This window comes from Anser anser, assembly GCF_964211835.1.
Source record: "Anser anser genome assembly, chromosome: 4".
Taxonomy (NCBI): domain Eukaryota; kingdom Metazoa; phylum Chordata; class Aves; order Anseriformes; family Anatidae; genus Anser; species Anser anser.
The window spans coordinates 3,915,546-3,939,560 of NC_139724.1; the positions used below are offsets into that span (position 1 = coordinate 3,915,546).

A 24,015-nucleotide genomic window follows, 5' to 3' on the forward strand; every position below is an offset into this window, starting at 1 on the left:
ACCTCTCGCCCTGCATCCATCTTGTCAAATATTGGTCCAAATCCCACCGGTTATAAAGGTTACCTCATGAGGCTGTGACCACAGCATGATAAACTGATTCCTGAAAGGCAGGGCCTCTGGAAGAGAGAAGCCAGGACTCTTTCCCAGGCAGCGAGCTGGGCAGCAGGTTTACCATGCCAGGCGGATCGTTTTCATACATATTTAACAGGTATGACCCCTGCTGCAATAAGCTGATACAGATATTGTCCAATATCCTCTCAAAAACAGGGCGGCTACTGTAACATCCCATTAACTTAGCTGTTTTTGTAACTTCTTCCCTTGGAAAACACTGACCTGAATGTAAACATACTGTGCTTTAGCATGAAAGAGTTGCATCTCATAAAAGAGTAGCTGACTTTATAAACCTACTCAAAGCCTTTTACTGAAGAGGGAATTCTTGGTTTCTGTGAAATTGATAGGTTTAATGAATATATTCCTGTCATAATATGACATCTCATTCTTTTCCATCATAAATACTTGTCAGGTTTATGATTTTTCACTCATTGGCCGGGAATTGTGTTGCACAAGCTCAGATTGTGGGTGCTCATACCAAGTTTAATTTCACTCACAAGTAGAGTTGACAAAAGATCACAGCCACTAAGCCCTGGAATTACCCTAGATATTGCCCTCTGTGCTCTGCAAATGAAATCCTACAGAAGACCCTTTGGAAGAGGAGAACACGATGGTTAACACTCAGAAATCCATTTTGCACAGGGCAGCGTCGGTACACAGAGCCTCGCTGAATGACAGGCAGCTCTGCCGGCTCCTGGGTGACCAAAGTCAGATGCTCAGTGCCGCGCTCTCGCTGTCCGCCTGTCTCAGGCTGTTCCTCTCCCGCTCTCTCTCGCTCCTCTCTCATGCCCTTGATTGACTACCAGGTCAGATAAGAAATTAAGACCAGTGAAATCAGAACCAGACCGCACCTGTCCCCGGCGCAGCCAGGAGAGAACTGAAATTAAGCGCTTACGAAACTGCTGTGATTGTAACCTTCAAAACACCCGGCTCCCCCAGCTGTCTGCTTTCTCACACCAGGGCACTACAATGGGGAGCCAGGGAGGAGGGCTCAGCAAGCTATTTCTAACGAAATGCTGTCACTTTGGGAAAGGCTAAAGCAGTCCACAGCGCAATGATCTGTTTTTAGCAACAAAGCTTCTGAAAATAGACATGACTCTACTATTCAGTTCATCAGATTACGACGCGGTAATAGAGGGATCGCTTTACTTCTATTTAATTGGATGCTGTAAAGGGACAGGATACTGCTATTATGAACAGGGGACTACTTAGCTATGCCAACAATTGTCATGGCAAGCGTTTATTCTAGCAGAACATGTTTTTCTCGTAGCTGAATCCTTAGCTTGAAGTATTCTTTATGAATTACATGAGTTGCGCTGCAGGTCCTGATCCTAAAGGCACGCATGTGTAGACTGAAATATAATCACTATATAAGCACGCATTTTCCATACCCTCAACGCTGCACTCCTCCTTTTATTAGCAGTGCATTTCAGGAGCAGCCTGATTTAACTGATGCAGACGTAGCACTAACAAGACAACTGCCCTGGCTGAGGAGCAGGTAACCCCCAACCCTACCAATTACTGGCCAAAGAGACCCCAGCATCAGAAAAAGCAGCAGGGCTGCTCCAAGGAAAACACAACCCGGCAATGACAATGGTTTAGCCCAGAGACACACAGGAGATCACCATCTCACTGCACCCTGCGACAGGAAGCCGGGCTCCCAGCCCCATGGCAGAGGTGGGAGAGCTGGGGCACGCCAGGCTGGGCAAGCGAGGAGGCAAACCTCCTGCTCACAGCCCTGCTTGTGTACACCAGCCCAGGACCCCAGCCTCCACCCACCGGCCCTCCAGAGCAGACCATGTAAATCACTCTGCAAAGCCAACAGAAATATGCATTTATCAATGAAAGAAAGCAAATTGTGGATTAAGGGGTTAAAAACAGGAGCACCTGGAAGAAGCTTAGTGTCCCCCAGAATCCAAATACCTGGAAATACAAATGCAATTCAAGAAAGTGGAAGAGGTACTTGCAGAAGTTAACTTCATGTGAGCAGATGCAGCTGAAAACAGCACTTTTGTGTTTCAAAGAAGTATGAAAGCACCAGGTGTTTGCAGGGCAGAGAGAAGCGTTCAGTGTCACGGAAGACAAATTATCCCAGCACAATGATGCCACATAATGACACACAGCAAATAGATGTTGCAGGGATTTTCCTTACGGTGGACAAAATAAATGGGTTGTTTAAAATACAAGGAAAATAAAAAGAAAATCTCAGAAAGATAGGCATTGCTGATGCAGAAGTGCATCTTTGAAATTGTTTACAAATAGCCTTCCCTGCTGAAAAATACATCTCCCTGCAGATGCCTCTCCTGTGAGCACCATAAATTAATATTCTCTTTGTGAGTGATATTCACACATAAAGAGATATTCTCTTTCTCTCTTTATAATTACTGACTGTTGCCTTCTTATAGTTGCCACAGGCTTCACTCAAAGTCCACCTCATATTGAAAATCTGAGATCAAGACAGTTTGATCCTTCGCTGGTCACAATTTGCTTCTCCTTGATAAAGTTTAAGAGCCTGACTTGAATCCTACTGATCTACCGTTTGTAGGGGCGGGCTCTCTGTAAGCGTGTAAATTCAGAGAGTGCTTGAGCAAATCTCCCTTTAATTATTAATTAGTTCACAAAGGAAGAAGAACCAACATATTCACAGGGCACAGAGTTGCACCATGCAAGTATTTTGCATTACGTAGCATGCTCAGGAAAGACGGCTGAGACGTCTTCAGGTTGGGACCCCTCAGTTTTAGCTGCAGGTTCACAGCTCTTGCAGTGAGCTCAAGGCTGATAAGTTAGATCCCTGGGCTCCACTCAGTGCTAGCAGAATCTCAAAAGCAAACATACGTGTGTGTATATATATATATATACACATATATATATAATTTGAGTTCTACCTGTTTAGCATCAGGTAGCCATGGATGGAGTGGCAAACACAACAGGGAATACCCTGGGCTGAGGTGTCTTATTAAGGTAGCTCAGGATGTAAAAAACAAATTTTTTAATTTTTTTTTTTGCAGTATAAGTACACTCATTCTTTTGAAAAACAGGCAGGGATCACTCCTTTCTTTGAAAGGACCTTGTACAAGCCAAGGTAGTAGCAATCCCTTTTGTAAAACCTTCATAATACAAGCACTAGCATAGAAGAAAAAAAAAAAGTACTTAAAAAAAGGGAAATAAAATTTGTCTTCCACACTGTACTCTGAATTGCTCAAATTCAAATTTCCTTCATAAATCCAAATATTTGCAGCTTCAAAATGAAATGAAGTTATGAAACACTCTTGCCAGTTGGAGAGAAATACTGTCAGATGTGCAACAAATGCTACACTTCAAAGCAAGAAAGAGATGCGCGCTAGTTTGGTCTGAAAGACAGCAAAATGAATAGAAGTGGAATTTCATTAGGTAGTGGTCTGTTTATGGTTTGTCTGGTTTACAACCACAGCATAACCCCTTTGCTTATTAAGTTGTCAAAGGAACACAGATTAGCACTTAGATTAACAAGGAAAACATATACTACCTTTCTAAAAGAATTACCCATTTCAATTAATCACTGAAGTGTGAATGAAGTCACAGGGCATCTGCAAGGAGTTTTCACATACTCTTTTTTGGCTGCACACACAGTTACACGCATTAAGATACACGTTTCAAGATCACCACTGATCTGAGTAAAACAAAACAAACAAACAAACAAAAAACCCTAACATTATGTCGGCATGCAAATAAAATACAAAGTAATTCCTGAGTTTCAACAGAGAACAACAGGGAGTCAGCAACAGAGCAGCAAGTGAAAACCTCCATGGATCTGGCTCATGTGTTTAGTGCTGCTGGCAAAGCTTTTTAGTGGAAATTAAGAGAGGTGTATATATAGGTAATTTCACATCAAATTTGTTTGTGCTTATTGCAATGGTTATGATGCTCTCTATCGATCCTTCATTAGCCTAGCCTCTCTGTTATACCGCTGTATCGATATAGATTACATAGCTGAACACTTCTGTTACAAAGCTGTAGTCAAGGAGAAAGGACAAGACACTGATGCCTCAACCCCAGCCCCAACACAAAAACTTCCTCTTAGGTTGGGATTGAGCAAGTTCTTGCATCTCAGAGCCAAATCAGGACAACACCTCAGTAAACCACAGAGGTTAGCTAGTCTCAAGGGTTGTAAGGCACTCTGTAAATACAAGCTAATTTTAAACAAATTTGTGGCTACTTAGGACTTCACTAATACGTTCTGGGAGCCTCCTGTCACAGCATATGTCCCTGGCACCTAAACTAGAGGCAGCACCCAGTTGTTAACTGCATGCACCCCTGCCACAAGACCGAGCGCTTCATATCCCAACCAACAGAGAACATGGTGCATGCAAGCACTGATGCAGCGGCCTGGTCACCATCCCTGGGAAAAGACCTGAAGGAAGAACCTACAGAACAAAGGATCTTAGTTGTATTTTATGTTTATTTTTAGTTCAGAGTAATAATGAGAAGGAGAGTGTGTTAGGTACAATTTTCATCTTAGTAGGAGCTCCAGACCATACACTCCATGTTGGACTCTGTCCCCATCCAAGTGCAAGGAGACTTTAGGGAAAACTAGGCAGTGTCAGTGATTTATTTTGCACCAAGATTTCAGACAAAACAGCAGCAGCAGAGAAAGGTTAATGAACACATGCAAGACTGTATAAAAGTTTTGTCCGTGGACAACAGAAATCAAATGCACATAAGTTATAATTACATGCACTACGAGATCGGTTGTTATTTCAACGTTCATCAACAATGGAATAACGCTTAGCCACGAAGGAAAATACAAGCATACAGACAATCTAATACTCTGAGACTTGTCCACAGTTTTGGAATACATTGCAGATTCTCTGCTATTTTAAAACACATGGATTTTCAAACAGAAGACTACATAGTTGTTTATGGGTAATACATGACTACATCCAGAAAAGTAGTTTCCATTTTACGAGGCAATGGCATACAGCAATATCTGCAAAGGAGCTCAGTTTGAATAAGGTAATTTAATGTAGTCATTTGTAATAACCCGAGTAAAATACAAGCCAAAATTAAAATACAGACCAAAAAGTTTTAACAGGCGACCAGCTGTGTGTGCCTTGCTCTTTATCCCCCTGGCTACTTCTAGTGGACAAGACCAAAGATGCTCTCACATCTTTGTGGGACCTGCAGCTGAAACCAGCTCCGTACTAGTTTATTCTCTAGCTTCACCAAGCATAAGCCATAATCCTAAAATTCATGTGGAAAAATATTCCTTATTACTCTGGTTGTGTACAGAACTGCATGTTTCTTTGAATCTGTCAAGCAATTTTTAAACATCTCCATAACCTGAGTGTCATACTTTTAACCATGAGATCTGGTTTGAATTTGAAATAAGGAAAGGTGGGGGGAGGGAACAGGACAGGAGGGATAGATAAATCCTGTGTTTTTCTTTATATTTTACAAATTTTATTACTTCAGTCAAAAAATGTGACTGAAGCAATAAAATGTTACTGTTGCTCAGTGTAATGGTATGTGTTTGAAATACAACCCATTTGCTCTTCATTCACTTCATCAGAGTTTTTGGCAACCGCTAACGGCTTTGAGTATGTGTGTAGAATATTCTTTATGCTATCATATTCGTATTATTTCTCCACTTGCCATTTCTTAATGAGCTATTTTTAACGGTTGCCCACTTATCAATTTTCTATTTACGGCTATGTGCCTTCCTCTGTCTAAAAACATTTAATGAGATTTGTTTATGAAACCTGTTTGCAATGCTTTGAATGCTGGCAGCCACTACAAGAGGGAGATCAGGGACCATAGGTACAGCTCTTCTTCCAAACCCCCACCTGACTACAGGCTAGGAGTCACTGCCAACTCGCATGAAATATGGTCAACGATGCAATCCCAGCAATTATGCAGATGACAGGACACAGCTTGAGTTTATATCATGACATTGCTTCATTGACCCTCTCTCCAACCTTAGGGACACCACCTCCAGGAATCATGGAAAGCAATGGCAACCCTGAAGAGTAAATATACTCTAAGTTCAGTTGGATATTTGGGGAGCTCCAAAAGGCAATGTGGCAAGCTGATACTCAGCTGCCTTGTTTATCCCTTGTTCTGGCTCCCAGTGTTTATCTAGCTGTTTATGGACACCTAAAAGCTCCAAAAGCTGTTTTCTTTGGCTGTGAACTCCAGTCTATAAAATACTGCTCAGTAAGGGGATCGTATTTGTGTCCTTTAATACCTAGCCAGGTGCTCTTCACAGTTGGCAGCGGAGACTTCACTGATATCTTTGACTGCATTTTATGTCTTTTCCTTTACCATTACAATGTGGACTGCTGTTCAGCTATTGCTTTCTCTAAATTGTGCATGATTTTGGATTGTGGTAAAAGTAATTCAAAGACGATTTCCCCCGAGCAGTATGCCATACTTGCTACAGGAAAAGAAATAAAAAAGGGGGGAGTACAGCAATTCCCACGTAATTAAAATGAGCTGGGGATTTTTTTTTCCCTAATTTCCTAGTTACCTAAAGGCTGAGAATTATGTTTTGTCATAGCTTGAAAAACTCCATTTCTGAAACCAGAAGAACAAGATCAGTACAGAAAACACTGCAGAATGGTCCTACAAAAATACATTTGGTCAGAACACTCTGTATTGCATTGCAATCTTTCTGGCACATTTTGATTCCAAGTGCATTATTACAGTAGAAGACCAGCTGCTGATTTTACTATATCTTCAGTAGAAGAATGGCAATAAGACCAAGACACAACAATTTCCAGAGAGGGACAGAGAGGGATACATCTCAGCCATAAAGTTTAGTGAAGAATAGGGATTTTCATTCTGACCAGTTTCAGTCATTTTTAGCATTAATTTTCCTGCCCAGTTCTGTGCTGATTAGTTTGTTTTTTGGGAAGTTTTTCCTCCGTCTTATGAAACGGCACATTTTATTAGATCACATTAAAGTGAATGAGTTATGGATATTTTATTGTGTGCTTCTTGCTGCTTCATAGGAACAGCTCGGTGGATATCTGTGATATGTGACAGCTGTCAAGACCGGCCACATTCCTGGAATGCAGCACAGAATGCCATCCACAGCACAAGGATCATCTCTTCACACAGCCAGGAAGGGTACACAGACCTTGGCTCTGTTCAGACACGAGAGCTTACCGAGGACCTGACACAACAGGTTATCTATTCGCCAGAGTCACCTAGGAAAACTCGCATACTGTGACAAGGTCTCAGGAGGTCACTCATCCTGTTTTAGAGAAGCATAACACGACACTGGTGCCTTGGAACCACTGTAAAGGAATTTTAAATAATTTCTAACAGCATTGGAAGTAAGCATTGAATAGGCTTTTCCAAGAATTACCTGTTTGCCTGCAAAGTTTGACATAAAACAAACGTAGAGGTGGTAAACAATTATTGACCAAAAAAATTATTATTGACCAAATTAATTATTATTTAATTAATGACCACTGATTATTGACCAAAAAAAAAGTAAAATCACCAGAGCAGTGTCTCAGGCCAAACACTGAGATGATATAAGCTCTCTGTTGTCTACATGAGGCACATCGGAAAAGTATAAATTTCTATTTACCTTCCAGTACCTCAGCAACATGCAATTTTTATTCCCCTGAAGCAAAATATCTCATCTTTCTTAACTAGCACAGGGTTCACAAGGCACATCTTGTAGCACTAACATCTCTGATGTGGCCCATTTACGTAAATGACAACTTACATTCAAGCCACTATTCACCCCTTGCAGAAAATGTGGGATTAACAGACTTCCCCAAGTTCTTCACAATAGTACTCTTTCACATAAAAGTACCTGTTCCACAAGCAGGTCAGAACTGATGAAAATACTATTTTATAAGGAATATTATAATTTTCTGATCATCTCATTAAAATTAAATGTTTTTCTGTATTCCACGAGCACCGAGCTGAACATGGATCACTAAAAACAGTGCTCTGAGGGAAGTTCACGTTATGTAAGAGAAGACAAGAAAATTCTGCTTGTTTGCAGCTACATGGGGGTAGATAAAAGTGTCAAAATAGGTAATTTCCCTGACACGTATATATGCGCACTATCCCTGATTGACCTTGGCAACATTTCAAAGGGAAGCTTTCAAGGATTAACTGTTCAATCAATCAGATTTCATGACATACACCAACTGGTTCCACAAATGAACTTGCAATCCAATTGCAGAAATAACAATTAAAAAGTTTTAATCTGTTGTTAGCTCTTGCACCAAAATGCACACGGAGAAGTTGCAGGCTTTGGCAGAGACAATCCCCGGGTTTTAGAAACTCCTTACCAGATGCTGTCTGCAGCAACAGTAGACTGTGAACAGCTCACATAGGTGTTTGGAGATACGTTCGTATGTGAGGGCACCCTTCTGTGCCCTTCTCTGAGAGTGCTGAACCGCAGCAAAAGGCAGTTCACCCCTTTTGCGGCCAGAGGACAGGATCCTTCCCCAGGTCCCCTTGGCAGGCACAGTTCTTCCCAGCACTCCCATCGAGACCCAGAAGGCTGCATACATGCAAAACATGGAGGTAAGAAGGAAGAGGCAGCCTGAATAGATATCTTGCGCATGGAACGGGGTCTGCCTCATTCCTAGAAGAGCAGAATTGTACCTACGAGCCCACATCAAGGCTGGAGGTTGCAGCTGTAGGCACAGTCATACTGAAAAGACAGTCTTTCCCCCAAAGGGCTTGAAACCAAAAGATAGAAGCAGACAGGTACAGAGAAGCCAAGAAACAATGCCCCCAAACCAGCTCCCAAATGACAACAGCTATCAGACAGATGGAAATACAAGATAAAGAACATGATCTTTTATCAACCCTTCTTTTAGCAAGTAACAATTTTAACAAGAGGAGGGGAAAAATCAACTATCAATTCAGCTCTGCATTACTGCCTCGGTAAGAACAGAGCCTGTCATGACTCAACAAGGTGTGCTTTATTTTACACATTATAGTGATGCAACAGATTTCAGGCATGTTAGCTGACATCAGGGTAATCAAATACGTAAGTGCTTTGTTGAGTGAAGGCCAAAACCCACATACTTCATTGCAAAACATTTGAGTGAGATCAGGACAAGCAATGACAGTCTTCTCATGCTCAGAGAATCCACACAGAGTCTCACTGAACCCAGTTACCCACCAGTAACATCCATTTGGTATCTCACATCTTCAGCTATTTCTAAGGCTCTTCCTATAAAACTAACTAACAAAGAGTATAGCGTATTGCAGGGATGGAGAGAGAGGTTTGGAGCTAAAAACTGGTAAGAGTAAGACTGAGATGCTCTGGCCCCAGACTGTTCTTCCTGTAAAATCTGGCCTTCCAGGTCATGGCCAAACTCAAAGTATGAGCCTGGAAAAATCTTCCTACATTTCTACATTCCTGCTTTAGTCATACCAGAATATGGAATATCTACTTCATATATATATATATACATACACGCACACATCAAATATACGTTTTACATATATATAATGCATCAAATACCTTTGTAATAAGTAATATGTAATTTATCTGATTTATTTTTCTTTAAAATATCAATAATCTTCATTTTAACACTTTGTATCGAATATCCTGATGAAAACAGATTAGCCAAAACTTGATACCTCTGTTTGGTTTGATTTCCATTCTACTAGGGCTGCAGCCGTAGCCAGCAAGTTCTGGGTAGAAAACTATTTGACCTGAGCAGCAAGCAATCATTCACAGTCCTTAACTCGGCCTGGATGACAGGTGTGAAGTCACCTTGGCCTACAAAATGACAAGTTTAGTTTAACAGCTTTGCCCCCCTACTTGTAAGAAAAGTCCTAAGGACCCTCCTACAACCTCTACAGCTACAACTTCCCCCAGTTTTCTGTGGAGCTCTCTGAGCAGAAAAAATCTGAACAACAAAACATCCTCTCCTCTGTAGCACTGACAATGAAATTAGAAGCAAATTCAAAGCTCAGGAATGAAAAGAAACCTTTCACACTACATTACCCGTATATTTTTATGTCTGTGGTTGATACATTAATATCAATTAAAGGCACTGCAAACCCAAAAGGAAGAGACACTGAGCTACACCATTTTACTAAATAAGGAGTACTTAAGCTAAAGGTTTGAAGCGTGAGTTTGTGTTTTTAACAGATAGAATTGAAGAATCATGGAAGAGATTAAGCTGGAAGGTGTCTCTGGAGGTCATTTGGTCAAGCCCCTGCTCCAACCATGCCCAACTAAGAGAGGAACCGTGAAAAGGAAATTCAAATATGCATTGATTCTTGAACCCTTTGATATCCACAATTAAACGAGAAGTTTACCTCTTTCTCACAGCGTATATCTACTAACACTTTCTTATCTGAGCAATTGTTTCGTTCATGCTTTACCATCTCTTTGAAGGTGTTAAACAGTCAAACAGCAACGATGCAGCCTTTGCCCCGCACTGCTTACAGTCTGGACTTAGCTAAAACTTAGGTGAAGTAGTTGAAAAGCTCTGAAGCAGACTTCACGTCTTTTTAGAAGGAGAGCAAATAAGACAGCCAGAATCAGGGTTCAAATATACATATACACACAAGGAATAAAGCATTTTTCCTCACCTCAATATATTTTCCAGCTAAATGTCTTCCAATAAAAACAGTGACCTATTTTTGAGTGATTTGCTCAAAAACTGTTCGACTTAACTGTATTTAAAAAATTAATGGGATAAGTTTATTCCTCTTGTAATTTTCCTTAGTTTCCAGTCTCTACAGCCCAGACACTCAGGGAGAGGGAGAAAAGGAAAAAAGATGGGGAAGAAATCAAGAATATTTGAAGTATACTCTTTGGCAAAAGCTCTAGATCAAACTGATAAGCCTGCAGACTGCTGTGCATTCTCCATCAGTCTTTAAAAAGCGAAACAACCATATCATACTTCCAAAAATAATATTCAGAAAATAAGACTCAAGATAACAACCCGATTTTATAAGAGTCCCAATAGTATAGTCAGAACAGAAAACCACTGCCTTGTATTCCTGCTGTGCTTTTCGTGTCACCTTACCAGGCCTAAAGCCTCCGTTACTGGAGACTAAAGATTTTGAAATTCTCGTTATTACACAAGACAAAATAGCATTTCTTGACATGGCAGAGTAGCTACCCTTAGCTCTCCACTAGTGCAAAGAGCACCACAGTGGTACAAGCTGTAGTTCAGCTGAGAAATCCCCCGACTAGGATAAGCAATCTTTTTCTCTAGGAACACAGATGCTTTTTCCTGCGGCCCTCCTTTGCCTTCCCTCGTACACCCTCTAATGTATACAGCTAACCTGATTCACCTCGTCAACACTCAAACGCTGCAAAAGCAATCATTTTGCTCAGTTGTTACTAGTTTTTTTCTTTACATGCATGAAGAAAATGAGACACAAAAAAGTGAAGATTAGTCAAATACATGTGCTATGGGTAAGGAAGGAATACGCTTACCTTCTGACCCCCGTCTCACCTGAAACTTCCTTCTAAGAGGTTTTCACTCTGAACTTCTTTTGGAAAGAGGATAACTAGAGAATGTTAAAGTGTAGTAGTTCCAAATAGAAAGGAAAAGAGGAAAAGGACATGTGCCTAAGACACCAGCCCAGCCAGAGCTTGAGGGAAAGCCTAAAAGGTCTGTGCCTCAGCAGTCCTGTGGTTTCGAGCAAGAGCTACCCTTGCAAGGCGTATCTGCTCTGGTTCTGCCAAGGCCCGTGCACACTGCTCCATTGCTCCACTTACTCTGGTGGAAGAGTAGGGCATCTGGAGATTTTAGCAGAGCAGGTGGAAAACATAGGTGTCAAAATTATACCCATTGATGCTGGAGCTTTCCTTAGTTCGCTTTATTAACAAAAATCTTACATTTTAAACAAAAAAATATCATTAAATTTGCAAAGTCAAGGATTCAAAGATGCATGAAAAGACCATAGTTTAGGCTTTCAGTGCAAATTAAATTAGTCTCATAAGACACAGGCTCATCTCTTTCCTAAGCTGCGGTCTTTCATTACTTTATTATCTACTTCACCTCTCTTCTCCCCCCCAAGTAAGACCAAATGCTGCTCACCAGTTCTCAAATGGAAAAGCATAGAAACTCTAAAGGTTTTCTTTTCCAGAAAAGCAAGATACAAGACATTTTCCCTTTGTAACGTGGACAAAACAATGTCATTTTCTGTCAGCTCGTTCAGAGAAGTGACTGATTTAAGTTTGGCTGAAATTCTCCCCTGCCACCAGCTCTCCCAGACAAAGATACCTGTCTGGAAAATCTCAGCCTAAACTATTTAAGCTTTGGCAGAGTTAACAGACAGTTAAAAACATGACCTTCTGGCTGAAAGCGTCAAGCAACCTTAAGCATAGGTAGCATTAGCAGCCCTGTCCGTCACACAAACAGAAGAATGAGATCCTAATAATCTGAACTTTCCACAAAGCAGGAAGGGGATCCATTAACAGAGTGAGGAATACATTTAATGCCTCTTCCAGCCAATGCAATGGCATCCTTCAGTAACAGAATTAATATTTGCACATTTCCCTGCAATAGTTCTGCCAAAGGAACTTGGCCCTGGCCTTCCAAAACTTGTCATACCTTCAATTACGCTAGCCCAGCTCTGGGAAACATAAAATATTCCCTTCCTTGATGAATGCTCAAGGAATTCCCTTCTATCCTCCAGAACTACAAATCTCAATCCTAGCAACAAAGAATTATCCAGAAGCTTGTCCTTACTTTAGTGCTATTCAATTAAGACAGCTATAACATTATCAACCTTAACAGTTTAATTTTTAAGAGAGAGCACTGCTACTTTGAAAGGATTACAGCAACACAAATGGTAGGAAGTATGAATCTAGCGTTCACTGATCATCAAGCAGCATACGAACATAAGTTTATGTCAAGTAATGCCACGGAGATAAACCATGCCTTTCGTCTCCCACTCTCTGGTTGCAAAAGAGGTCCAAACCAGCTGCAATAGGCTGCCAGGTATTTGCTCCCCTGGCCAGGGCACCCTGAGAGCTGCTCCACGCTGCTACAGCAGGGGGGAATGACCACAAAGCTGGTGGGCTGGCGACAGGAACAGCTCATTTAGTGCTGTTCTCCCACGTCCTCAGACTGGAAAGTGGCTAAGTTAATTCAGCAGTGAACAGAGGTGAGTATTTTTTAACATAAAGCTCATCAGTGTGCCCTGCTGGTATTTCCCAGGCTGTGAGGCACACCTCCCCATCCTGCTCAGAAATTTGCATCTTTTATAGTCATCCCCCAATTCAACGTTGTGACAATAAAAATAAAGAAGCAGGCTGAACTGGCTTGGGGACGGGTTTACAGCCAAAACTTCCTTTCAAACCACCTCTCACCTTCTTGTGCTCCCTCCCCTCCCACCAGGATGGTTCAAGTTCACAGCCCGGGCGATCTCCTCAGCTGCCTCATTGCCTGCCTTGGGATGCCAGCCGTGAAATCGCCCCCTGCCAGCATCAACACAGCCCAGCAGCCTCCGAGCTGCTTCATGTAACCACTCCCAGGCGGCCACAAGGTCATTTGGTTGAAGAGGGAAATGTTTGGTTTGCGTTAGCTAAAATTAGTCGGCGGGTGTAAGGTATTCTTATACTTTACTGTTAGAAGCTTGAGAGTAGCTGGATGTTCTACATGGAAAATTATTAATGACAAGGAAATATCTTCCTTTGAAAAACACCGTGTCCTCCACGTGGTCCAGTGCTCACAGTCATCCTACACAGAGTAGGGTTATAAACACAGCAGGAAGAAAGGTTCTGCTTTTTTATTACATGTGTGTGCATATATATGTGTGTGTGTGTGTATATATACATATACACACACTTTTTAATGCAGGTTTTGTAATGATGGCCCAAATAAATGCTAAGCAGGAACAGAGCTCTGTTTACAATCATTGATGATCAACAGCTAATATATTATGCATTTAACTTTTTCTGTCACAGAAAAAGAACATTCGACTTTTTTCTTTCCTAAAGCTTACTCTATTATTTCTGCTTCCTTTAAGAATGCAGTTATATAAGAAACTGTATGTGGAAGTGAGGGAAGTACATGCACTGACCATAATAAGAGAAATAAGTAGCCAGCACTTATTTTTCTTTGTGGTGTAGTGTCACATTTTACCATCTGCAGCCAGCTTATGATGAGGGTTTGCATAGCATAATGTGCTGCCTCCCAGCCCACGCAGAGCGTTTGGGCTCTGCATGGGGGCAGTTGCATGGGAGAGCTGCTCTCTAGGCATGCACGCTCACAAATCCCAGAGCTGGTTCAGGCAGCAGCAGATTTTCTCCCATTGGCCCCTGGATGGAAAGCCTTTGCCTGCAACACATGCCAGTGGGGCTCACAAAAAATCAGGGCTGCTGTCCCTACATTGAGATAATTGCATGTTGATATAAGCACACTTTTCACAGAGCTACAACCTTCTTGTCTTAAAAATATATTATTACAACAATGAAGTAATTCTGCACAGGACAATCTGGTATTTGGGACTAGCTGTACTAAACCTTTGAGAGCTGAAGAGCCACTTCATTATGAGTACAAGTGATGAAAAAAGCAGCTTGACAGACTGGTACTGGCACTCTGGTACAGTAGTACACTATTTTTTGACACAAATTAAAGTGTTATCTAATAATACAAAAACAGAAATTAATGGTTTGCTATTTCTATCCATTCCCCCCTTTGCTTCAGAGACTGATTCATTAAATGCAGCTTCAAAAACAAGCAGATATATGCCTGACTTTTCTCCAATTCACCAAAAAACACAGAGCTGGAAAAAAAAGTCAAATCAATGTTTCCCATTTTCCAATCCATTTCAAGACTCTACATGGTCTAAACCATGTCATAAATATCTCAATTAGCAAAAACTGTGGGGGTAAAGCTGCATCCCTCAGTCTTTTGGCATGAACAGACTATACTGTAACTCTAAGTAGCGGTTACTGCACCGTTAGCGTGATGCTAGAATTACATCAATAGCGCCACTGCAAGAAAAATCAAGCCCTGACACACCAGTTTGCCCTCATCAGCCAAGTTGCCTGCCTGGGCTCTCTATTAGCTGCACTCTCAGCCCCAAAAAATACAGACACTTGCAGTGCAGTCTTCCTTACAGAGTCTACCCAGAATTTGGCAAGATTTGGAGAGTCTTAAATGGTTAACTCCACATCTGCTTCCATATGTTGGCATTTATTTAATTCTAATTGAAAAAATGAAAAGCTGTAAACTGGATGACAAACATGGACATCAACTATTAATGTTCCTCTTCATTTGCCACGCAAAGGAAGAATTCCAGATTACTACTTTATTTTTAGATATTGCTTGCTCATAAGCAGCCTTGTATCTTCCTTTTGGGTTTTGGACTTGAAAAAGTCACACTAGGTATAACATTTTAATGTCATTTTAAAGGTACCGATCTTTACATTCTGCCAGCAGATGTGCAAAAATAGTATTTATTATTATTTTTAGAAAGAAGAAATATGTTAAGATCTTTCTCTTTGTCACAGATAAGTTACTCCTTAGGAAAAAAAAAATAAAACAGATGATAACTACAAAAGGGGAATGGAGCAATGATAGAGAAGAAGTGCTGATGTGCAGCTGCTGCTCTCATCGTCTTTGAGGCTTCTGGAGGGAGCTATAATGGACAGGCAACTTGACATATGCTCTTAAATGCCACCCGGCAGAAACATGAACCAGTGGGTTCTTGTTTTACACATGTGGGGAGGTGAACTTGCCTTTGGAAGTTTGGCAAGACTGATGTTAAAAATATTGCATGTGCTGGGGAAAATGAACGGCAACAGCACAGATTTCTCAAGAATAAACAACAGGATGAGTGATCACTAACCTTCCTTTTCCACTCTGAAGGTGTCCATTAAGGGTCCAAAATTAACCAAATCACTGGGAAGTATAGCGGAAATCCACATCTGGGTGCTGAAGTCAAACCAAAGAGAGCAAAGTCACATTTTTTTTCAGTAGAACTAGTAATCAACCAGTGGCACAGTTATCTCCTGGCATCTCTCCACACAGACTAGATACCTTTTCAGGTTGCCTGCTCTAGTTTAAAAATAAAAGTTATGGAGTTCAACATATACACAGTGAAAGGGTAAAATATAATGGCCTATAGCAGCCTATAATTCAAGGAACCTTATTTAAATCATCTCTTAGCCTCAGTCTGTGAATGCTCTCATCAAGTTCAAAGAGTAGAATAAGAAAAAAAATTAAGGACAGCTGCTCCTCTACAAAACTATAACAGTGCAATTTATTTCTCTTTTTACTTAAGCAACTTCACCTACAGAACATAAATAGTCTGGTCCATAGCACCTAGCCATAAACCTAACTCCTTGGGGCATAGCAGCAAGAAACTCTACTAAAACTGAGAAGTAGCATCCACCCCAGAGGGAACCCAGGTTATCAGTCTTCTCTTTTAGAAATTTATTATTTATGGCCTAGTCTTATTATAGCAACATTCTGCAGATTTTTTTCTGTGTCAGAGCATTTAATAAATGCTGTATATTCTCAAGCTATAGGTGCATGGTATCAATAAACTATGCAGTGAATGTAACCTTTGTCTTCTAACCCATGTTTGCAAATGACTTTCTAACATTTCACTGAACAGGTGAGAAACACAAACTGACACGCAAATAATGCGGCAATTGGACACTCCAGTCTAGATTTTAAGACTTCAACAGGGGCTCAAACATATGAAAGAAGCTATTGTAGCCAGTTAAAGTAATCCATTGAAGATAACTAACATTTTAAAACACATCATCTGAGAATACTTCTCATTTCAGCTGTGGGCAGGTTTTGGTCCAGAAGCAGGATTTTACACTTTCAAAGCAAATACAATGAGCTAACAGAACAAATAATAAAATGCATCTAATTGAATCCCTCCCTGCTGAAACCAAATAAAGTCTTCTTAATCATGCCAATATCTGTGATCCTATCCCACTTTGGTGACTATTGAGTCTAGCCTCCTTTTGTTAAAAAACAGAAGCTAGCCACACACGGCTCATCACAATATAAAAAAAATATAGAATATAATCTCAAAGCAAACACTCTGCTACAGTATCTGTGCAAAGCAAAATAACACCGAGGTGCCACGGCCTCCTCTCAAAATATGCATGAAATTGCCACTGACATCTGCTGGGACTCAGCACGCAGCAAAATAGCAGGATGTGGCCTCATGAAGCAAACTGCTTCGGAGTGCTTCATAAACAACGTACCAGACCAGGGCAGAGCCCTACACCTCTTGCTCATACAGAACACACACAGGTCAGCGGGAGAGCTTCATCTGGAAAAGCAGTCAGAGTTTTATGCTATTAAAAGTTAGATTAAAACAAAGACAGATGTAGACTTTCATTTATTTTGATTCATTTTAATCATTTAGGTTTTAATTCGTTAATATGAAAAGTGCTTTCCTTAAACAAAATATGTTAAATGTTACAGCATTGGGCTATGGCCCCTTTTCCTTGTATTTTGCACTTATTACAGGCTGAGTAATATGAACCTAACCATATCCTTTCCTTTAAAGCTAAAAAAAAAAAAAAATCTGGATATTCTCTCTATCAGCAAATAAAGATAAGAGCAGCATGCTGAAAATGCCAATTTTACTGCATATTTCAGGATGCGATAATACACTTTTCATAGTAAATTCTCTTTTCTGTATCCAGAAATCAATAATTTAACTTTGTTTTGCTCTTTTCTTGCAAAATGCTGGAATTTATAGAAAACATTAATTACAAAGCTATCTCTGACTATTACTGCAAATTTAGCATGTCTCATGGAGCATAGAAGTTGTAATTACGGCTTAGTGGAAAATGAGTAAGTAGCTAACTATTTGTGGTGGGAGAGCTTTCAGGAAAAATAAACTTATGCAAGTCCACATGAAAATGCTGAAAACAAATTGAAGAATGTGAAACAAGAGCATTTCTACCTAAGCAAAGGTTCATAATCAGCCAAGAATTCCACTTGAAGGGCTGGAGCCTACAGTGATTGAATACATGACATTTACAAATAAAAGCAGCTGGCTGTGAGGAGTCTCTTAAAACTAATCAATTTTCCAATACGTTTTATTATGGTTGTCAAAAATCCAATGCCGCAGGTTAGTAGCATGCAGCTATCAAAAACCCACCATGGTGGCTGCATAATCTTTGCTTATTTGAAAGTCTGACAGTTTGCCTTGATTAAAATAAGAATACTTCATTAAGAGTATTAAGCATTGCTTTATGAGTTATGTAAAGTTTATGATTTTTCATTTATGCTTCAGAATCTTAACCACATTGTCTCACTTATGCATAATCCATCAACCCAGGTGACAAATAGTCTTCTATATTTGCACACTAGGAATATACAAGGAGCATACTGTATTAGCAGCTGAAACTACAAACGTCACTGTCAATCAAACCAGCTGGCATAGGACCATATTTCTTGTCACCAAGAGGCTTAAAGCAAAGAATCTGTGCCTAATTCTCTTAAACCTTACAGGTCAAAAGGTTTTAAAATTATTTTTGACACCATTTCTTTGCTTTGTCAACAGGCCTGAGTACTTTTTAACATGTAAAGGATATCAAAAAGCTGCTCATCAGAACAGTCTGGCATTAACAATTTATGGGTTTAAAGTCCAGAGTGTGCAGCAATTCCACTGGCATAACAGCACGCCTTTCTGTAATGAAAGGATGGAGATGCGGCTGGAGGGCCATAACTTTTATTAACGCAAAACCTCCGAACCTCCAGGCAGCCAGCCCTCGCTTCGCCAAAGCCTCCTCACAGCGCAGAGCAGCAGTGCAGTGCTGACACCCTGCAGGTTCTGCCACGCAGCCACCTCCCTCCCTGCTTTTTTCCTCTTTCAGTGCCCCACTTCACTTCCCCACAAACCCCAAGCACGCACAGCACATCCCTGAGCTTGCAGCAGTCTCACCCATTTCATTTCTTGAACTACTCTGCACACAGATGACACCCACCGTTGAAAAACTGGGGCTTTTTCAGGCTTTGGGGAGCCCAGCTGTTTTAACCTCTCTCGGTGAAGGTGCTGCTTCGCAGCAGAACCCCAGCTGAAACTTTGGCCCTGTCCTGATGGGCCAGCAGGAGGAAACGCAGTTCCTTCCCAGCAGAGTTCACAGCCCAGAAATTCTGAAAATACTGAATGACTGAAAAGCAATCCCCCTGTGCATACTGCTGGCCGCAGCTCTCAGGGACCGTCGCCAGCATCTCCCGCTCTCCGCATTCAGGATACAGTCCCTGTGCCCTGGCAAGGAGCGCAGGAGCCACTCCACGTGATGGGCAGTACAGCACTTCTCACAGAGCCAGGAGCTCGGGCTGGCATGACTGGGATCCACCACCTCGAAATCCCTACACAAATCCCATCCCCATTTGCCCGGTAGAGTGAGCCTGGTGAAGACACCCAGGAGAGCAGAAAGCTTTCTGGCTAGAGAAAAGCAAGAGAACAGACTGGGGTGACAGACTCCACAAGCAATGAGAAGCTTACAGGGTGAAGAGGAGTAAGGTGAGATTTGAACGACAATAGGGATGAGCTTGAACGTGGTGAGGGGAATATAGTTTTGAAGAAGAAGGAAAAGAGATGGTGGAATAATGACGCGGGTAGAAAGGACAAGATACAAAACAGTGGAAGGGAAGGACTGAGGGCACAGAATAAGACAAAAAGAAGCAGACCATGTTTACACTGAAGCGATCATCAGGAGGAGAGCCCAGTACCTGGACACTGCCTTCAGATGCCAGAATAAAGAGGAGCACTGCAGGAAACCCGCAAAGTTTGGTGTAGGGATGTCCATTTGCCTTGCACCCAGGTACGTCCCAGGACTTGTTATCAAGGTTCCCCCTTTCTGTTTCAGGGTACAGGGATTTGACGTCCTGTAGCGAATGGTGTTACAAAACTAAGAACACTAAATGCAAGTTTGCTTCTTGCGCAGGAACAGAGCTGATGGCCTGGTGCCACTGAAATCAGTGGCTCCAAATGCTCTAAGAGAGGTGGTGGTGGGAGTGGTGCTCTTGTCTCCACACCTCTGCGCTGCTGCAGAGCTACCCTTACCAAAGATGACTTTCTTCCCCCACCTCTAAAAGAACAGGCACCATTTACACAGATTTGACCCCAGACTTTCCCCGATGTTAAACCTCAAAACAATAAATGATAGAAGTAGTAATAATAATCAGCCTGGAAGACCCCAGACTTGCTGGAGCAGGTACCTCCACGTCCTTCTCCACCCTTAAAAGAGTTAATTCTCTTGTCTGCCAAACTACTTAGCTCAGACACTGGAGCAGAGGGAAGAGGAGGAGGGAGGAGGAGAAAAAAACAGGGAGGGTAGCCAAGATGACAACTTCGTGCAACCCCCGGAAGTGCTCTGGGGCTGAATTTTGGCCTGCGGCCCAACGCTAGCAAGTACCACTAGCTTCAACTCTATTAGATGAAATATTATCATAAGGTTATATCCATTTTCCTCCCTGCTCTGTATGTGTGCACTGAGTCTGGTTTTTATTTTGGTTAAGGGCAAGGACACTGCATTCAACAACCCAAACCGAACCTCCTGATTAAAACTGTATTTCATTACAACATATGCGCAGGGACATAAATATCTAAATAAACATGGGTTTGATAAAAATTGTCATGAACCAAATCAAAAGGGAGACAATAAGCTGCAGAGAACTGCACACAAAGATCATGGCTCAGTCTTCCTTAACTTTACCCTTCCCTAGCTTTAACAAGAAGCTCAAGCCTTGGGTCCGCAGAAAAATTACTCGCCACTGTTAGACCTCCCTTCCTTTGCCCTGCCATTTTGCTATGTCAGCTTGCTGCATTGAAATTCGAAAAGCAGCACAGCCACGAGCTTCTCGCATCTCCCTGTAAACTAAGAGATGGACACGAATCTCACCCCTGGTTCTGACTTTTGTAAAGGTTGCAACCAGTCTGTCAGGATGGGGTAAGTGATAGATAACAGCCCATCTTAAGGAATGGGGAGAGGGAATAAAGCACATCTTCCATAGTGGGACGCAGGAGAGATGAAAGGCAGAGATACAGGATTCCCATCAAAAAGAGAGGTGAAAAAGTTATAAGTGTCTTTGGAACAGAGACTGCAAAATTCATGAAAAGCAGCAGAAACAGAGACTCCTAGTGAGAACAGAAACAGTCCAGGAGAAGAAAGACAGCAGTCCTATGATGAACCCATTCCAACTTCAACAAAAGGAAGTACAGGAATTTCTATTATTACTGGATGAAAAAAAAAAATCTGATGTTTACAAGGTAACAAAAACACCACTCTTGGTGGTGGATTATGAAGTGCAACTCATACTTTCTGAACACTGTCAAGTTTTTCTTCTTCTCCCCTCTAACATTTTTTTTTTTTACCATCTTTCTATTCCTATCCCTGGTTTAATTAAATCCTTTTTTACTACAACATTAAAATTCAAGTTGGTAAAAACACCTCTCCCTTTCACTGAAATTGCAAAGGTCTTTTCAGCCCTTACTTCTCTCTTTTCCACCTTTAACAACTCCACTGAGTTCTAGTGTGCTCCTTTCATCCTTATTAGGTGACATTTCAGATTGTTCTGCTTTAATGTAATGCAAGTGTACACTTTTCTGCTGATTTATAGCTGAACATATATATATTGCTTACAATAGTACAGTTTTATATGCAACATAGAGCTGCTTATGGTCCCTCTGATCTCTCTAGAGATCTAGGGTACTTTTTCCACGTTGAAGGAAAGGATAACACATCAGTAAAAGGACAGTTAAGAAACAACTGAGAATTACTTTCCTGTATGCACGTACAAAAGAGCTGTCAGGGTTTAAAGTTAACAGAAAATCCAAGGAATTCTCTAGAAACTGGGAAACATTACTGGTCATGTGGTGCCTACTTTGGGTTTAGAGATTTATGAGGGTCTCCCCCCACCCCCTGTTGTGAATGCAACCAAATACATGTCACTCCTAGATGCTGACTGTACCTGGTGCCTTCCAGGTTTTCCCTACAAAGGTTTCTCTTGGTAGGGAGCTCTGACTGCTTTCAACTCTCTTTCAGCTAGAACAGTTGTAGTGTAAGGTACAGAATTCTTTGGAAATATTTCCCTTTCTTACAAAAGGTACCGAGAAGTCTCACGTACAAGAAAAACAAGTTACAAATAGGCAACATCAGGTTTCAGTAATAATCCCTTTTCCATTGTCTAACTAAATCTGTCTAAATCTCAGGCCTTTTGCTTGTCTGTGTTTTAGATGCTTCAAATACAGAGCACACAGAAGAAACTCCCAAACACGGAAGATCTGAAGGTGGTAGGCAATGCAGCAAGGCTGTCGGACTTGTTAAAACAGATTCAACATTGATTCAGTGTATACTTTGAGGGGGGCCCAGGAACAGGCTTTTATCCAAACCTACTGAATTCTGGTTCGATCTGACGTTTAGGCTGAGGTTTGGACATGTTCTTATTTTTTTGGGAGTGATTCATCCAAAACTTTAAGTTATTCAGGAAAAAATGTGGGATTAAATTAATCCTGGATGTTAGTATTTAAAAAGGAAAAACCATGTTTAATATGATCTGAACAGCAGTAGAAACCTGAAGCCACAGAAAAGCGATACATATATGGGAACAATAGCACAAGTTATTAAGATCAGTGCGTCTTGAATACCAAAACGCATCCAGAAACAGCATTCAGGAGAGGCATCCTGCATTGGACAGAACTGGCTAGGAAAGTAAATCTGATAAACCTTGCCAGCACTAGGACAGAGTCGGAGCGAGAGGTGCTTCGCCAGGCGTGTACCAAATTACCCCCACAAACCCAGCTGGGTACTCCAGAACAGCTGCTTCTGGTTGCACACGCAGTGCAGGCAGGCGAGGAGGCCCTGGTCCCATTTACTCCTCTACTCACATCCCCCAGCAACCCACACAGCAAAAATAAAAAGCTGCTGCACTTTCTTGCCAAGATCCTAAACTGCGGGATTTGAATCTAGGAGGAAGGGAAGGATGAGAGGCAAAGCAAAGCCTGCAGCTGGTTTGGGTCTCGAGTGGGAAAAAACGGAGAACCTGTAAACTATTCTATTCTTCAAGAGAAGATGGGCTCAGAAGCTTGAAAAGAGATTTCTGATTGCACTGGAAAGATTAAAATGATGATAACAAAATAAGTTTCAGAAATGGAAAATGGTCTGGAAAAGGAGTCTCCATATCTGCATATCTAATCTGCTTTTCTTCAGCTGTCTAACCAAATGGCAATTCTGCACTGTAGGTTCCTATTAGCAAAATCACAAGGAAGGATTGGGTGCCAAAACATTTATTTCCACAGCAAAAGGCACATTAAGTGTTGAAAAAATCATCAGTTTTGTTGATGTTTACATTGTGAATAGTTAAGCTGTGGTAAAGTCTTAAGCGATCATTTTTGTTATGAAAAGCAATGACAGAACATTTGTATTTTGAAAGCATCTGAGTTTATCAGATTATGATTTTTAGCATACTTGTGGTCTTTCCCTAGAGCATATTGTTTGTGTGTGCATGTGCAGCTCAAGTGTTCCTATCCAGTTAGCCAAAGCATGCGTGGAAGGAGTTACTTTTATTTTCTAACAGGGGCTATCCCTCTGTACGCCCTATGCCTGGTGCTCCTCTCCCCAGCTGAGCCCCACGAGCCACAGTCCCCACAGGATCCCTGCTCTTGCCCCAGACCAACAACAGGTAGGGCAGCCTTGAAACCCAACTCAGAAGTTCAAAACCATTCAGAACTACTCAGGTTTACCTTCCCTTCCTGCCAAGCCCTCCCTGGCAGTTTGCACCCGCATCGATTCGCTCCAGCTTCTGTTGCTTCAGTGATGTGTAGTCTTAGGGAAAAATAAGAGAAACCTTATCTGACTATACTAGTGCTTACAGAAAGTTTTTAAGGATCCAACAAGTCAACACAGCATAACAAGCCATGCGCTGAAGATCTTGAAGCAGTCCCGAGGACAAAGGGGCCATCATCTTTTCCTCCATA

General features: G+C 41.4%; 1 protein-coding gene across 1 annotated transcript in view; it reads right to left on the reverse strand.

The window, feature by feature from the left end:
- LOC310899068 (uncharacterized protein) overlaps positions 1-24,015 on the reverse strand; it is a 256,969-nt gene that overhangs the window by 182,876 nt on the left and 50,078 nt on the right. The window contains exon 4 of the mRNA XM_083835016.1: positions 15,904-15,989. The gene's annotated coding sequence lies outside the window, so the exon portion shown is untranslated. The remainder of the gene's footprint in view (positions 1-15,903; positions 15,990-24,015) is intronic.